Below are 15,807 nucleotides of genomic sequence, written 5' to 3'. Positions count from 1 at the left end.
CCTTCATGCTTATGCTTTGATTAGAAATTCACACAAAATAGTCCCGAAAGGCTCACAAGTTGTGCTTGATTATAGGTTTGCTCAACAAAGTGACAAAATATCAGAGATCAGCTCAAAAGGAGTGAAACTTTCACAAGTGCCAAAGACAAGACAATCTTGGGCAAAACAGGCCCAGTACGGCCACACACCACTTTGTGCGGTCCGCACTAGGAGATTCAGAGAGCATGATTTCCAGGCTAAGAGGCAGTGCGACCGTACTAGGTTTTGTGCGGTCCGCACTGAAGGCAATGCGGCCGCACCACCATTTTGTGCGGTCCGCAGAGATGACAATCAAAGAAGTGTCAAGTTGGAGCTTTCAAGTCAATGTGGTCCGTAGTCCATTTTGTGCGGACCGCACTAGAAGCCTCCGTAGCCGCAGTCCATTCTGTGCGGTCCGCGGAGCCCGAGTTCAGAGAACCAGATCTTCAAGTTCAGAGCCCTAGTGTGGCCGCACACCATTTTGTGCGGTCCGCACTAACCCCGCAGGGGCATTTTTATCCAAATTTTTCAGCTTAGTATAAATAGATTATCTTTCCATTTTTAGGGTATCAGATAGTTTTTAGAAGCAGCTGCGCTCGTGGGAACGACTCTTGTAGCCATTTTGGGCAATTTTATCTACTTTGCAACATTAAATCTTTATTTTTATCTTAGTAATTAATTAATGTGAGTTTATCTTCATCTATTTCTTGTTTTTCTTCTTTGAATATGAGTAGCTAGACCCCATAGCTAGGGTTGTGGATCAACCCTAGTGTGGATAATTGATGGGTCTTGTATTTTAGGGCTAAATTATTTATGGGTGTTTGATATTTGGGTCAATTTCATTGTTAATTGCTGAATTAGTGGTTGCAAACACTAGTTTGTGTTTTGTTGACTAGGGCTCTTCTTGAGAAAGATAGCCTAAGTCTGTGAAATTGATCCAACAAAGAATTGGGGCGTACTCAAAAGATTGATAGCCCCAATTAAAGGGTTAAACCTCGATAGAGTAATACCCGACTTGAACCCTAAGTTGCTTGTGTAAATTTTCATACCCAGTTGGTCTTGAGAAAGTCAATTGGGCAAAATCACTTGAACCACCGAGAGGTGTAGAGTGGGTAAACTAGTACAACAGTTATATCATACTCCCCAATCATGTCAATTGTGCCTTAGACTCAAGTACCCGTCAGTTGACCACCTAGGCGGATGTCACTACCCTAGTTCCCTTTAAACCACTTGAATTATCCTTTTAGCTTATCACTTAGCTTAATCTAGTTGCAATTATAATTTGTAGTTTGATAAAAGTAGAATTATAAAGAAAACCCCTAAAAATGATTAGAAGTATAATTTGGAACACTTACGCAATCCTAATCTAAATAAACACTCAATTCCAATTCTAGCTCTCTGTGGATATCGATCCCAACCCAAAATTGGGTAAAAGCTGCTCCGACCCTCTCTTGCTACATAATTAGTAGTGCGGAGTAGGTCGTGATCAGATAATATTGGTCGAACTTCCTATTTCCACTAAAATACGTTTAATTTTAAAATCTAAGACATTTAGAGAGATTACCAGGGCATCATTATGCGGTAGCAGCAGTCCATCTACATCTTCCTTCGTGAAAGTAATGTCGTCTTCAATGACTTCCTGGAGTCTCTTGCTGTGGGTTACCGACACCTCTGTCTTTTTTGCCGCAAAAAATATCACACCATTAATTTTGTTCCCCCAAAAAATCATGTTGATCATCAAATGTGGAGGATCCTCTGCTAATTTCGAAGGCTCCGCGCTATCGCGATTGCAGCCGTAATTGTTTTTAGCCCAATCACTCAAAAATTCTCTGAGATGGCCATTTTTCAACAATGTCGCCACCTCTTGGCGTAGATGCCGATTGCCCCGAGTCTAGTGACCGTTGGTCCTATGGTATTTAAACTACAAATTAGGATCCCTTTCACTGGGATCGGATCTCATTGGCTTCGAAAATCATGCTTCATTAATGTTCCTCATAGCCGACACCAGCTCCACTATACTGATATTAAATTTGTATTCGGAAAGCTTGGGATAGGAAGAATCTTGAGAACCCGATGTCTCCTTGTCTTGTAATGACCTAGTATTCCGGCCGTGGTTAGTTCTCTTATTAACAATGAATCTATCCGCTGACCAAAAAACTCTACCGTATCATTTGTCCTATTGATAGGGAAAAAATTGTCCCCTTGAAGATCTTCGATCTGTGTCGAAATCATCATTTAATTTCTCTTTATTTTTCTCCCGGTCCCAGCCTTTGGTTGACATCGTAAAATCGAGTTGATCATCCTCAATCCTTATCTTTGACTCGTACTGAATGTGAACATCCGCCCAAGTTGTTGCCTGTCACTAGAGAAAACTTTCTTTCAATTTTTGGGAAGCGTAGGAACTTCTTAGATTCAGAACTTTAGTGAATGTTTCAGCTGCCTACTCATCTAGTACGACTAGTAGTAGCATCCTTTCATTCTGGAATCTGGTCACGAACTCCTGCACCAATTTGGATTCTCCTTGTGCAATCCTGTATATGTCATCCTTTCGGGCATGTACTTTCCTGGCCCTGGCATGGGCCTTGATGAAAGGGTCCGCGAGCATATGAAAGGAGTTTATGAAGTGCTCGGGCAAAAGCGAATACCATGTCAGGCCTCCCTTCGTAAGGGTCTCCCCGAACTTTTTAAGTAAGACTGATTCAATCTCGTGGGAAGTTAAATCCTTCCCCCTCACTGCCATTGTATAGGTGATTATGTGCCCTTAAGGATTTGAAGTCCCATAATACTTTGGCACGTCCGGTATTTTGAACCGCTTCGGGATCATTCTAGTGTCGTGCTTGGTTTGAATGGCAGCTGAGTATACTTCTTTGAGTCCAATCCTTTCAACAATGGTGGAGAGCCCGAAATTTGATCCATTCGGTCATTTATTTCCCTCATAAACGGCATGAGTTCGATTTTAAAGGGATCACTCTCGTTGTTGTTACCAGATCTGCTATCATTCCCCCGGCCCCATCGAAGCCAACCTCGCCCCTTGGGGTGTTGAGGTCGACCCTCGGCATTGTTTGATTTGTGGGTAAACCGAGAGGAACTGTACCTTGTCCATTTGCGTTGTTGGAAGCACTTGACAACGCCTGCCTCAACTCCGTCATGACTTGATCTTGTCGTGTGAGATGGAATATAATGTCTTCTTGTTGCTTTCTCAAGATCCTTACTGTTTCAACAACGTGCTCGTCTTCAGGATCATCAGGAGTCGCCTCTCGAACATATCGCAAATATCGCCTACCATGGATCAGTGTGGCCTCGTCCCCCTCATTGTGAGTATCACTGGTTCAATCTTTGTGCTGAGGCTGATTTCCTTGGGCCTCAATGTTGTGTGTGATGTTGACACCGTTATCTGCCATTTTCTATGATTTTTTCTAAGAACAAAAAATCAAACAATTTAATAATAGATGCAAGTATCAACTCAATTACACAATTGTCTAAGCCTCACGGTGGGCGTCAAATTGTTTACCCGTAAAACAGTACAATTGAAATTATGTAGTTTATAGATAAGTGAATCGATTTGATCTTAAAATAATGAATAAATTAGATAAAAATATAAGACTTAGCCTTAAAATTGAGATAAAACAGCAGATATCTTAATTCTGGGAGCAGAGCTTCTGGAGGTAAAAATAACAATATGAATAAGCAAGAAAATAAAGTGTTATTGAGATTTGGATAGAATAAAGTGTATACTTGTCAGATCGTGTCCTTTACAACGATGGTAGAGCTCACTATTTATAGCTGCACCTAGGGAATATGGTCCTAGGATCAAGCCACTTTTTAATGTCAATTATGGGAGCCATTGAAGAATGTGTAACGGTAGGCAGTGAATGTCATATTCTATGTAACAGACCATATACGTAATGCTGTAGAATATTCTCCATTAAGTGCTACTGGATGACAGACATTTATTTCGCCTTTATGAACACCATTCTCTCCGATAACAAATGAGATCATTGCCTTCGAACCTAATTATATTCTATCATTGACTTTATGTGTCGCTTTCTCATGTTATCGTTTAATAAGAACATATTTTAGCATATACAAAAGCTTGCTTCAAGGTATCACATGTCAAAACACCAAACTGAAAGTACTCGAGATGTGACAGCATCATAGTGAGACATATCATTTCTGATCACAGCTCCAATACCTAGTATTGCTTGATATTTCGGTGACTTTCCAAGGTGTTGTGCAACCATGCTAATAAAAAATAGTCAAGAACCCACAACACAACATCAATATCTTAATTTCGAGTTAACTCTTGAAAGTATGTAAAACTCCCTCAAAAAGTTTATTAGTGATACGATCATTGAAGCGTGCAACAACAGCAACAAAGAGATGGCCCTGGGCAGAGGTAACAGAACCATTCAACAGACGAACAACTAGCATATGTTTGAAACAAATTCTTCTTGTCTCAATGTCTCTCAATTGCATACTATATGGAAACCTTGAGATTGGAGGAATGATAGTGTAGGTGAAGAGGTTATGCTTTGTCTGTGGAAAGACAAAGACAAAGAATGACAAGTAGAATGCAGTTGTGTGGGATTCACAATTCTTATACGAGGATGAAAATTGCACTGAAAGTCGCAATTAATTTTTTTAAACTCTCTTAGGACTTGGGATAAATATAAATATACTTTTTTTGTAAGTGTTGACGAGGGCTAGACTTTGATTTTCTTCTTTATATAATAAGTAGGTTGGGCTTGGAGTACCAATATTTATGTCAAAATTTCTCGACGTGTCCCAAGTTGGATTCATATTTAATTTTTCAGCTTTATTTTGTTTCAACCATGTTGAGTGCCTTAATACCAACACGATCAACTCGACACGTTACTTGAAAAATCAATTATACTCTTAAAAAAATCTATCAATGAAGAAAATAATCTTCAAATAGCTTAACTTATGAGCAAGTGAAATCCCATTATTTGGGGATTCGAGTCATATACCAAATCGTGTTTGCACGAAATACCCACATTAATAATTTTGGACTAAGTATTCTAAGTGATGAAATAATTAATCCAAGAGAAATAATATTATAGGAAATAAATTAGTATTAATAACAAGCAATCAAGCATGTGCAATTCGATAGGGGTGGGTACTTATCATAAATATAAAAAATTAGCAAAAACATAGGATGTTGTGAACTAAAATATTTTTGCCAAATGTTTTTCTAATTTTCTCATGTTTAGTTAGCTTACATATTTTGAAAATAAATTTTCTTAACAACCAATTTTCTTCTAATTAGAGAAAAATACCTTTTCTAGCAAAAGTAGGAATTTTTTTTTTTTAAAAAAAAAAAACTCTCTTTCAACTTTGCCTAACCCAATCCTCACCCCCAATCCATCCTAGCTACCCCGACCACAAGACCCCCGACCTCACCCTGACCCACCATGGCACCACAACCACTTCCTCCCTCCCACCCTCTAACCCCTCAACCCTAGTACCCCCTAGTCTAACATTCACTCATCTCTCAAGGTCAAGGTTCAGGGTCGGGGTCGAGGTTCGAGGTTGGAGTTCAAGGTTCAGGGTCAGGGTCAGGGTCGGGGTCGAGGTTCAAGGTCGGAGTTCAGGTTTAGGGTCAAATATGGGGGACAAGGTTGAGGGCTAGGATATGGGTAGAAGGTTTGGGTTAGGATCAAGTTCGAAATTAGGGCTTGGGTTTGGGATCATGGATATGTGTCGTGGTCGAGGTTCGTGGTTTGGTTTTAGTATAGGTGTTCAAGCTCTAGTTCGAGGTCGGGGATAGGTTCAAGGTCAAGGTTGGGTGTCAGGCTGGGTGTAAAGGTCAAGGTCAAGGGTAGGATCGGAGTCGGGTGTACTCAGGATTCAGATTTAGGATCGAGGTTTGAGGTCAGGGTCAAGATTAAAGAATTGGGTCCGGGGTGGAGATAGGATTCAAAGTCGAGGTTAGGTGTAGGGACTATGATCGAGTGTCGAGGTCGAGGTAAAGTTAAGGTCAGGACTTGGGTTTGGTTTGAGTTATGTCTTGGGGTTCTGGGTCGGGCGTTTGGGTTAGGAAAGGGGTTTAGGATCAAGGATGAATGTTGGTATTGATATCAAGGTTCAAATTTGGTGTCGCGGTTTGGAGTATGGGTATGGGGTAAGGGTTCTGATTGGGATTAGGATCACAGTCAGGGTTTCGGGTTTGGTTCGAATTTAGAGTCAGGGTTTATACTCGGGTCTAAGCTCGACCCTTACCCTGACCTAACCCCGAACCTCACTTCAACCCCGACCTTCGACCCAAATCCTGACCCTCAACCCTAACCTCAAACTTGAACCCCCAACCCGACTTTGACCTCGACTGCAAATCCTAAACCCGATCTCAGACCCGACCTCGAACCTCGACCTCGACTTGGACTCTTCCCCAATCCCCGATCTCGACCCTAAATCCCAATTCAATCTCTGACCCCTGACTCTAACCTTCGACCCAGACCATGAACCCTCACTTTTGAGCCTCGATTCAAACCTCGATCCTGACTTCGACCACCGACTTCAATCCTAAGTCGAAACCCCACTGCCCTGCTCATCCCCTCGCCTTCACCTATTTTTTCTTAAGTAGTGTTTTCCTGGAGTATATATTTTTTAAAAATTGATTTTCTACTAGTTAATCAAATATCACTAAATAAGTAAGAAAAATACTTATTTTTCATAAAATATTTTCTGTCATACAAAAAAACAACCATAGTGTGGTCAAATTTTCCTTCGTAATTAAAGCTCGATTTTTAAAATGGACAAATATCAATATAACCAACATGCAAGTTTACCTAATTTGTTAAATTACATACACTTGAATTTATTAATTTTTGCTAATATATGCACAGCCCACGAAATGTAGATACTTGTCAACAAACCAATATAGAGTGGACATTCTCTCTAGACCATTTGAACAAGGAACTTTTAGTAAAAATTGTGTGGGATAGCCACTTTTTAAAGTGGTATTTACTTTTTATCCAACATTTTTAATGCTTAGCATAGTAGTCACTAGTCTATTAAAATTAATATGAAAAGGTTGTGTTACCCTTTCTTCTATCTCTTTCATGTTATGGAGAAGAACTGTGCCGCAAAAATTTTCTTCTTTAGTGTTTCGCGAGACTTAGATTGTACCTCTATCAACAGGTTTCAAACTACACTAGTTTCTCTCTCTCTTCTCCTCTATTCAAATGAGTAATAATTCTCACCTCTTATAGTACCAGAAAAGCTGAAAATCCTCCCAAAGCTAGTCATCCCACATCTTTTTTAATTTCGGAAGCTGCTGTCATAGTTTTATTTTCAAGAATGTAACCCCCCTCTCCTTTTTTTGTTATTAGCTTTCTGTTGTGTAATTTGACATCCTTATATGTAAATTATTATTATTTTGAAAAGATACAAGTAACGTTTGGTTTTCTGCTACATTATGGATCCTGAACTTACAGTAACAAGTTCAAAAGTTAAGGACACTTGGTCCTGAACTTCGAGTTACAAGTTCAAAAGTTAAGGATACTTGGTCCTGAACTTAGAATTACAAGTTCAAAAGTTAAGGACACTTGGTCCTGAACTTAGACTAAAAAGCTCAAAAATTAAGAACAATAGGTCCTGAACTTACAGTTACAAGTTCAAAAGTTAAGCACAATAGGTCATGAAGTCCTAAACTTAGCTAACAAGTTCAAAAGTTAAGGATAATAGATCCTAAACTTAGGCTAAGAAGCCAAAAAGTTAAGGACAATAGGTCCTGAAGTCCTGAACTTAGACTAACAAGCTCAAAAGTTAAGGACAATAGGTCCTGAACTTAGGCTAAGAAGCCCAAAAGTTAAGGATAATAGGTCCTGAACTTAGACTAACAAGCTCAAAAGTTAAGAACACTTGGTCCTGAACTTGCAGTTACAAGTTCAAAAGTTAAGGACATGTAGTCCTGAAGTCCTGAAGTTAAGTTCAAAAGTTAAGGATATGTAGTCCTGAAGTCCTGAACTTAGAGTTCCAAGTTCAAAAGTTAAGGACATGTAGTCATGAAGTCCTGAACTTAGAGTTACAAGTTCAAAAGTTAAAGACGTGTAGTCCTGAAGTCCTGAAGTTAAGCTCAAAAGTTAAGGACATGAGCAGAAGGGTATTTTCGTCCGGCAGTTAAAGTATATTAAAGCAGTGGCTAAAGACTAAAGACATTTTAAACAGTAGCTTAAAAGTAAATACATGTGTTATTAGTGGCTAACTGTGCACTATCTATACTACATTATAAACTTATTTACCCTTTATAGAGAGATTATTATTTAATTACATTAGCATATATAATTTACCATTTATATACAAATAATATATTAGACTCCAATCTTACCCAATTTAGACTTCATTCTTCTCTATTTTTCTTCTACCTATAGATATTTCTCTCTTAGTTCCTCTTTGATTCGGCTTTTGCAGATGAACATGCTCGGAACTCTGAAAATGGTGAAGAAAAATGATTCAGCTGCTAAAAAGTAATAGAATACATATATCAAACACCAATACAAATGGGTTACCAGAAATTTTTTAGTTGAATAAATAAGATATTTTCTACAGGAGTAGCATTTGGAACTAAACTGAAATTAATTTGCGGTGTATTTGAAACTAAACTGAAGTTGATCATGTATACATGATCTTGAACTCATCGGTAGCCATTAGAAATCTTAGAAACTTTGAATTCGATAATCGAAATTTGTAAAATTGTTATTTATTTGGATTGGATGTTATTGCAAATGATTGAGAATATTCTTTCGAGTTTATATCTCAATTTTGAGAGAATTTGGTAAAGATTCGAGGTGGTTCTGGTTGAAATTTCAGATTGAAACTCGAAGAAGATATAAACAAAGTATATATTTTGTATGTCGAGTGTAGAAACAATATACAAAATATATACAACTTACATAATTGTATACAAGTTATATATAAATTATAGTTTTTGACCGTATTCTGTACAAAAAATTATATTTAAGTTGTAGACAAATTGTAATTTTGACCGGATTTGTATATATATATTATAAAAAACTTTAATTACTTTATGTAAATAGGAAAACTTAGATAAATGAGGTAAATAAGTTTAAAATTTCGTGTATATACAAAAAAGGCCCTTTGAACAACTGTGGGTTGGAGTCTTTCCAACTTAAGTGGACCGGTCTCGTTCCAAGCTGGTCCAATCGCCACATGAGGCTTGGCGGGGGGGGGGGGGGAACAATTTCTCAGGGTATTTATTAATATATATAGATTTAATATATATATATATATATATATATATATATATATTTTGTAATTCTACTCACATAAGACACAATTTCAGACATACACAACTGAAGTAGTACAATTCACATATGAAGTTACAAATTTTATTTGAAAATGCGGACTTCAAACCAAAACGTCATAAGTGCATACAAATAATTTGTAGAAATTTCATGTGCATTTTCCTTTCTTTTGTCTAATGCAACTAAAAGCCTCTCAAAATGACTCAATTGTTAATGCAAATCACAAAAACAAAAGCGAGGTTTCCTACTGAGATTTTAAGCTTATGGATTAGTCCTTAATGGCTTAAAATTCAACTCATGCATTATATCCTTTTCTTATCGTTGTTCTTCTCATGTGCATAATACGATAAGAAGAAGACGTGTTTGCCATTAATGTGTTCTACTAAATGTATAAAATAAACCGATTACCATACCCCACCTCCCCCCACCCACATATATATGTTTTATACTATTAGAAGTGTGAAGTATGAAATTTGGCTTGGTTCATTGCTATTTTAACTGTCGACTGCCTAACTCAAATGGAAAATATGGGAAATCAAAAAGAAGGGAACAGAAGGATCCAATGTAAAAACTATATCCTAAGATCGAATTCACTATTCAAACAACGTGAATAAAATGGGCTTTCAACTATGACCAAATATCAGAAAATGACGTTGTATAGCCGTTCTCAAAATAATAGCGAAAAATGTGTATATATATATATATATATATATATACATATATACTTTTTCGACCACCAAATTTATATAATTTTGACGGGAGCTAAAAGTGATAATACCCCACCAAATATCAACCTGCAATTTACTTAACTATGGTAGATTCAGATCTAAAATATAAGATATGTTACCAAGAAAATAACAATTTATCAATTAAAGTTACATATTAAGTTATCCCTTTTAGTGTCTGGAAAACATATGTTGGATATGCATCGAGTAACCGATTAAATGGTATATTAATTATGTCAATCAATAGTTGACTATCCTGAGGTTATATTGACATAATATTTCATATTTTATAAAGAAAAAGATGGATAGTGGAGAACATATATATAATCTAAATGTCTCGAAATCTCAACCGCGTGATGGCAAGCCAACATTAGTACACAACTAATCATTTAAAAACAATTTAATAAGAAATAAAGCTATAGAAATTCAAAATAGACATAATAACTCCAAATGCTGACTAGTCAAATCCCGAAATCTGGTGTCACAAGTACATGAGCATACTAGAAGTACTACAACCAAATGAAAATACAGCTATTTGAAGCAAAATAAACAGTAAAACAAGATAAGGAAGAAAACTTCAGGGACTGCGATCGCCGTGCAACTCTACCTCAAGTCTCGAAATGAAGATATAATCCGAGCAAAACTCCGCTAGACGCCGCTGGGACCAACTCCGAAATCTGCACAAGAAGTGTAGCTCACTACAAAAAAATGTGTTATTGTGACGGTTTATTTTACATTTAGCGGCGGTTTCAATATGCTCTAACGGTGTTTTTTGAAACCGCTAAAATTCCGTGCGCCACAAACGTACAACAACGGTTTTGGCTTAACCGCATTGTAGCGATTTTTGTTTTGCATTATCCGCGGTTGGAAACCGCCGTAACATGAAAAGATGCCATTCAAAATCATTTTTAGCCACACTATATTTTGCATAATATTGCTGTAATTGTTCTAGTAACATACAGGTTTCCAGCTTTATTCTTACACTAGTAAATTAATCCGCGTTTTGCGCGGTTGTTAAAATAAATTAAATTTCAATATATGATCTCATTGTAGATTTATTCGGATAGAATAAATGAATTTTTCATGTGTACGTATTTCTTTATAAATATATTTTTTCTAATTAGCTCCAAAATATTCCATATCATCAATTCCAAAGCTAATTTTGTTATCCTAAAAAAATAATTAATGTTTGATAGTTGATTTTGAACTTCACTAATTATGAAAACCAAACATTTAGACTTGAAAATATGTCAATAAAAACCCACCCACCACTAAGCTTTCTTTGATTATAAAAAAGAAATAACTAATATTAATTTCATTAAACCTTTAAATAGAAAATTGGCATTCATCATGTTAAGGGCGATTGCTAATGCATAGATTGCCCCGATTAATTTCTTAACATGAGAAATCTTATATGCTCGTATAGGTGTTAGTGATTAGTAATACATCCCTTCTTAAACCTATTGTTGCTTTCAAAATTCATTTTATTGTCCTTTCTCCCTTTTCACAAAAATATTATTAGTTTACACACTCTTTAATTTTTTGTAATTGATTCTTAACCTGTTATTACAATTAGGTATAAGATGATTTGGAACTATTTAATTCAACTGATAGAAAGAAAATACAATATCATTCGATTAAATGATTCACAAAATGCATAGTTGTTTCCCTTGAAAAACAATTCTACTTTTCGTAACAATGCTAGAAGTGACTTTCCAATTCCATTGATCAAATCAAAGACTTGATTCCTAATTAACAGGAGAAAAGAATCACATTAAGAAAATATAAGTAAACCTCGAAGATCAAATTAATTGAAAAGTTTTGCCAAGATAATATAAACTTATGAATATACAAGAAATAGAACTGCTGCATAATGTTTTAAGATTTCCAAATCCATCCGGACATCATCTTAACTCCTCATTCATGACAAATAACATAGATAATTTTGATTTTAGACCATAAATTTTATGTCTTCTAATCTAACATGTGTTTTTGCTCCCCAAGACCAAAGTAAGCTGCTAAAGTTTTGCTATCTAAGAACAAAAATAATTTAAAAAGTAATAGTCAAAATTAAACTATAGGCGAAACCGTAGAAGTCATTTGTAAAAAAGGCACAAAATTATATTAAGTCAGCATGCTATTATGATTGTGCATACCTGCATAATTTTTAGCTCTTGCCGAGTTTCTCTATCAAAACACCTAAGGGATCAATAATTCCAATAGGCACAATTGCCAAATTTTTCAATCACGTATGGAGAAGCTAAACTGCAAAACCTAGCAAAATAAGAACAAAAATAAAGTAAGTCAAAAAAGAATCCACATGCAAGAGTAAATCTTCATGTATTTACCAGTTGATTCAACAGGCTTTGTGATTTTACAACTTTGCAGACAAATATGCCATGGAAGATAGTGCTCATGAAATTGTGGCTATGAGACTTATATTACGTTGTATAAGCATAGATAGAGGAATAATCATGTCATTAAATAGCACATTAAATTTTGGATGTTATGAATATGAGAGGTATGAGAATGGGAGTTATAAATGTTAACAGAAACTGAAATTGTGGAAACGAACGATTCTGCGAAAATGCAAGAATTGGAAAACGGAGAGACTTAATATTCTTAAATGTCTTTCCCTTCTAGTTAAACAATGAATGTAGACACTAATTGATAGAGAGATTTCATTTTTCAGCAAATATTTTGAGGAAAATATAAGAGAAAAAGGCCAAAAAATTGACAAAAAAGATAAATACCAATGCTGGCCTAAGAGAGGTGCCACATCATCATCTTTTAGACCAGCTTTATATATATATATATATATATATATATATATATATATATATATATATATATATATATATATATATATATATATATATATATATATATATATAGATAGATAGATATTTTGGCCTCCAAGATCTATTTATTTAAAATATATTTATTTATTTACTTTCACATTTTTGTTATTTACATTTATATGATTCTGTTTATCACCCTATGCATCCAGACTTGTGTAATTCATAATAATAAGTTTGGCACATATATAAAGAATTAAATAAATAGAATATTCATTATCAAAGAAGCACAAGTACTCAAAATTTACATCATTATGTACCAATACAAAGAGTTACAAATATTTAATATATTATTGCTTCCATCTAAACATCTCCTTGGCTACGCACTCCTGAATAGCCACTTCCAATATTAGATGCCTATAGAAAGAAACAAGATTAGTATTGAAAGTACAAGAGGGATAGGAGTGAATTATCGATTTTTTTTTTGTATCCTAAGTAGTTTAGTAGTTTACAAATTAATTGACCGAAAATAAAGACAGAACATAACTGAAAGCAGAAGTAAAGTGAAGGAATTAAAGACACCTAGATTTTAATACTGATTCGGATTCAATGTGAATCCTACCCCAGTCCCTTTAGGTTGCAAGGGTGTTCTCTCTTCAAGGTTCCTTGAATAATTTCGTACAATTGTGTTGATATTATCTCCGAACACCAACTCACTTTTGAATCTAAGTACGCTCGTGATATTTTTGATACAATGCTTCACTAATATTTTTCTCTTTTTCTTCTCTCTACTAATTACACAATAAATTTTGCTAAGATTAAAATGCTTGTTTAAAGTAGAACAAAGAGTATGAAATTGGTATGAACAAAGTATATGTCTTCAAGACTAGTACTATATACTCCATGAGGTCTTCTTGTCTTTTGATTGACGTGAATCTTGAGAGATTGCAAACCCAATGGAGTTGATCCTTGAAACGAATCGTAGATTGATTATTTCCAAGAATAAGATGTTACTTCTATTGATTTGCCTTGACCTGTGGTCTTGATTGGACTTTTCCTTTGCTAAGAAGATATTTTCGTTATTTGATAAATCAAATCAGATCCCTTGATTTCAGCTTTTGATTGTCTTTCTTCGATAGTGGAATCTTCAGTGCATAGTTTCTCAATCTTGACTTCCTTTAATTTAGGTCCTTCCTATAATATCCTCTATTAATCTGCTACCAAATCCTTGATTGATTTTCCCTTCGGATTTCTACTACTCCTTCCTTTTTCGTCTCAAATCTTTGATACGTCCTTTCCATTGCTTCAAGAGTGTTTCTGCATATAAATGATGTGTTATTTTATATTATTAAAATAAATGTAGATCTAACGATCTCCCCTTTTTTGATGATGATAAAATAATAATGTGATAACACCAGTTTACTTCCCTATTTATCAGTCGACTCTGCATTCATTGTAGTTAACTCCCCCTCAACTTGTGTTTCCTGTCAGATATTTTGTCGACTCCCTCTCAGCGTGACATCCTGTATGTTAGTTGTTGTAGTCGACCCCCCCCCCCTCAATATTGCACTATAATGTACCTGCAAGTTTCCTAGAGACACAAGACAACCACAAGGAAATTCAAAAGAACCTGCTACTTTCTCCCCCTTCGGCATCAACAAAAAGTTAGTATACGGCGAAGCATTTATCAGTCTATAGTTACCTAATTCAGCATGCAAGATCAAAAGTAAGTAATTGTCTTAACAATACAACCTATGACTAATACATCAGTCTCAAAAGAAGCAAATAGAAACTGTCTTAAACAACCATGCATCAACGGCGCAGAAAGTAGGTAAGGGTGTTGCAGATAGCCTCATTGAGGCATTCAAAGCTTGCATTCACAGTGACTGAGATCCCATCAATCCTGTCGTGCACCTCCTTAAACGCCTTTATTGCATTCTCTGTTGTCTTGAAATCTGCATCCTGATCTTGGACACATCAGAGCCTGTCTCCTTTGACACTCCATGGACATCTTCAATTGTGCTTTGCATAGTGGTTAGAGAGTCCTTGATGACAGTCAATTTGTCATTGATGGAGGCTAATTTTTCCAGGAGATCAGGATCACCTGCACTGGGAAGAGACATAGAGGCTTTTGCTTTTGAGTATGTAGGAGAATTCCTGGCTTCACCGTCTTGCTTCTTTACCCAAGTCCCTTTTACAGCAATGTATCCATACTAGGGAATGCCCTGGAGTTATATGACTTAGTGACAATGACATAGCGATAGTTGGAAAGAGATATGTTGTGGGTTCTAACAGATGGGTAATGACCATTCTGTAGGGAAGACTCGTAGGATAATCAACACTCTCTATCATGAAATTGATGACCCAAGAAGATAGTTTGACCTTATACTTAGTTAGAAGACAGTAAACTGAGAAGGTATCATGTTGGGAAACGGTATAGAAGGATTATTCTTGGGAGAAGAATGGTTTCCATAATGTGTGCTAGGACACGAGTTTCGAAATAGATATCACTGGGTCCTAATTGACTGCGAAGGGAATCAGAGGGTGACTCAGCTATACACTTGTTTGCTTGATAAAAAAAAATCTCAAAATCCTCAGTCCATGTATTCTTAAACAGCATAGAGAAACCATAACAGTTACACTGACAAATAGAGTTAAATAGAGTATAGTCCAACACAATGAGTTTGCCAAGAACTAATGACTCTAACTTATCAGGTTTGTTAGAGCGAATATTAGATTTAAAAACAGATTCGTATACCTTTGGAGGAGGCAGGCAAAGAAAGTTTTTCCATCCCTGGAAATCGAAGAGTTCCTTGACCTTGCTGTTGAGGATCTTCATGACACTTAGATCAATGACTCTGCCATGGCCTACAGGTTTGTCTTTGAAGGCAATGAAGGCGTCGTTGTTGGGTGTGTCCCAATAATTGAGGTCTAATTTGAGAGAACTTGAGAGGTCAGTTTTGGGCTTTTGGGTGTGCAGGT

General features: G+C 36.0%; 1 long non-coding RNA gene across 1 annotated transcript; it reads right to left on the bottom strand.

Annotated features, from left to right (window-relative positions):
• Positions 1 to 10,487: 10,487 nt before the first annotated feature.
• On the bottom strand, positions 10,488 to 12,507 carry LOC104242749 (uncharacterized). The gene is made up of 3 exons (XR_715066.2): positions 12,376 to 12,507; positions 12,184 to 12,301; positions 10,488 to 10,704 (listed from the first exon to the last, which is right to left on the bottom strand). It is a non-coding gene; the product is annotated as an uncharacterized lncRNA (long non-coding RNA).
• Positions 12,508 to 15,807: the final 3,300 nt, after the last annotated feature.

Source organism: Nicotiana sylvestris, chromosome 12 (assembly GCF_000393655.2).
Source record: "Nicotiana sylvestris chromosome 12, ASM39365v2, whole genome shotgun sequence".
Lineage (NCBI taxonomy): Eukaryota > Viridiplantae > Streptophyta > Magnoliopsida > Solanales > Solanaceae > Nicotiana > Nicotiana sylvestris.
This window is presented reverse-complemented; position numbering and strand designations above follow the sequence as displayed.